Raw genomic sequence first — 2,907 nt, 5'->3', positions numbered from 1 at the left:
GGAGGGGGGATTTTTTGTTTAATTAATTAATAATTCTATTTTAGGGGGGTATCCGGATTCCGTTCATGCAGGGCGGGTAGTTCGGCTAAAACAGCTCCTTGACGTGGATGGCTGGTGCCTCTATAAATAAATTATTGATGTGGTCGACTGATACTGGATACCTGGAGCTGTCATATTCTCTTGCTCAGAGGCTGACGTCCAATGACTGATATCGTCATAGAAGTAAATGATTAATCATAAAAAATGCTTTATGCAGTCATCCACAAAATTAATCCGCCGTTGGCTGAGTTGGATAAGGCATCCCCGCGGAAAGCTAAAGATACTCACTAAAAAAAATATTCTCTCTGTGGAAATCAAAGTCACAGTCATCTTCTGGTAAGAACCTATATAATATCTAGTACACCGGAAATACCGAGTGTCTTAGATTCCCCGCGTTGACCTCATTACTTCATCAAGTTCTTTCTCTTTCTCTCTAGTCCTCTGACCCACCTTCCCATTTCACACAGTTATATTGCAACGCATTATACATTCCCATATCATGTTAGTGTATGTGTGTATTATTCCCATTAACCTTGAAACGCCGACGTAGAGAATCTTTTTGAGAATCTGCACCTAGAGGAACAACTTCCTGGAACGCAAAATGTACTTCAAATATTATACAATATTATTATATTAACGTCTATCCAACCAAGTGTGCTTGCTTGGTGTTTATGAAATAGTGGTCCAATAAACTGTGCCTACTACAATATTTTATCCCACTCATGTTTGTTGTGAGTTTTTTTTTAATCTATCAGTTTTTAGAATTCTACTGACTTATTTCTGTTCTTTTCTCTTTTCTTGAGGGTAGTTGGTGGGAGCTCTGGTAAGTGTGTGATTGGCTCCTTCCTTGTTTCGTATGAAACATCTATCGTCCTGGTCTCTCCTTTTGTGTTTGTTACTCTCTTGTAGCACCTCTAATTTTCGGCACTTATATGACCTTATTGCATTGTAAGTTCCGTAAAACTCTTTCTGAAACTAAAAATAAAACTTTCTATTCTTTTTATATATATTAATTGTAACATTTGGGGTGACCGCTATGCAGCTGCAGATTGCTAAGCTTGCCTGTTACATTTTCTCTTGGGGTTATTTCCTAGTGCTAAGACCGGGCCGTTTGTAAATGTAGGTGTTCTACATTCCCATTGACACAAATGTAGGTGTTCTCCACTTCCATTGACACAAATGTATGTGTTCTCCACTCCCATTGACACAAATGTATGTGTTCTCCACTTCCATTGACACAAATGTAGGTGTTCTCCACTTCCATTGACACAAATGTATGTGTTCTCCACTCCCATTGACACAAATGTAGGTGTTCTCCACTTCCATTGACACAAATGTAGGTGTTCTACATTCCCATTGACACAAATGTAGGTATTCTCCACTCCCATTGACACAAATGTAGGTGTTCTCCACTCCCATTGACACAAATGTAGGTATTCTCCACTCTCATTGACACAATTTAGATCGTTTGGGTAGGTGGTTGGAGGGCAGTGCTGGTAGGTCCTACTTCTTTACTTTCCCTCTGTTGTTTCTGTCTGTCTGTCTGTCTGTCTGTCTTACTTTTTCCCGGCACTACGTAAATGACCATAATTGTGTCGATGTGCTTCTCTTTACTCAAACAAACAAAAGAAAGCAAAAGATCGTTTTGGGAGGCGGGCTGCTTTTTCCCTCGCCTGCCTGGGACAGCCTGGGCTGAGGAGGACACAACGAACGTTCCAGAAGACAGACGGAAATACTTGTTAGAAAATCTCTCCCCACACAGGGATCGAACTCACGTCGTGGGTGGTTGGCGGGTGCTCTGGTGTGGTTTGCTCCTTCTTTCCTATCAAACATCTGTGGTCGTCTTTATCTCCCCTCCTTCTTTTTTGTGTTTGTTACTCCCTTGCAACACATTTAATCTTCGGTACTTATATTATTATGACCTGATTGTGTTGCGAGTGCCGTAAAACTCTTACGAAAAAACCCCAAATAACTCACGTCTTCTCAGTGCGGGGGTGAATAAACGCCTCACCACAACTGCTACTCCACAGACAGCAGTGTGAATAATAATAGACAGCATTTGTATAGCGTAAATCCCTCTCAACAGCAAGCTCTATCCGCTTTACAGTCCATAGCGACAAACACAGTAGAAATAAAAATGTAGGATAATATTTCGTGTGTCTCAGACTTTGCTTGAGTAATAGTAATTGCACGGTGAAAAATTGTATCTACTGCTCTATGTAAGTGCAGGCAGGTATGGGCCCAACAACACGTACTTAAAAGAATAAATGGTCATTTTTAAGCACAAGGGAGCTATCCCGAAAAATACGGTTTTGAGAAAATCGAAGGTAAAGTTTTTACCCTTCTGAAAACCCCCGAAATCTGGGTTAGCCCGCTTGTCCTTAAAAGCGACCAAATGTGGACAGTTGAGGGTGAATCTGAAATTTTTGGTTAAATACAGACCGCTAACCTACTTTTGGAAACAGTGCAAACACATACAAATTAGAAGAAAAAAAAAGTTAACGTTTGCTTCAAAAGCTCCCTTAACATTGTGCACACTTTTGCGTCTTATTTTATTTTTCAAACACATATATTTTAAATCTATTTCTTCCTTATGTGAGCTCTTGTTCTTCTTCTTTATCACTATTCTCAGTCATTCCACTTGTCTATTTTTATCATAATAATGTTATTATGGTGTTCAAACTGAGATGTCAAAGAAACCTGCCCATATTGAAGACAAGGATGCTGCAGGTTAGACAAAAAGACCATATTTGAGGGTGGTTGGCAGGTGCTCTGGTGTGGTTTGCTTCTTCTTTCATATCAAACATCTATCGTCCTTATCTCCCCTTCTTCTTTTTTTTAAAATATTTGTTACTCTCTTGTAAGAGC

This window comes from Aplysia californica, unplaced genomic scaffold, assembly GCF_000002075.1.
Source record: "Aplysia californica isolate F4 #8 unplaced genomic scaffold, AplCal3.0 scaffold00060, whole genome shotgun sequence".
In the NCBI taxonomy this organism is placed as follows: Eukaryota; Metazoa; Mollusca; class Gastropoda; order Aplysiida; family Aplysiidae; genus Aplysia; species Aplysia californica.
Note: the sequence above shows the minus strand (reverse complement) of the source record.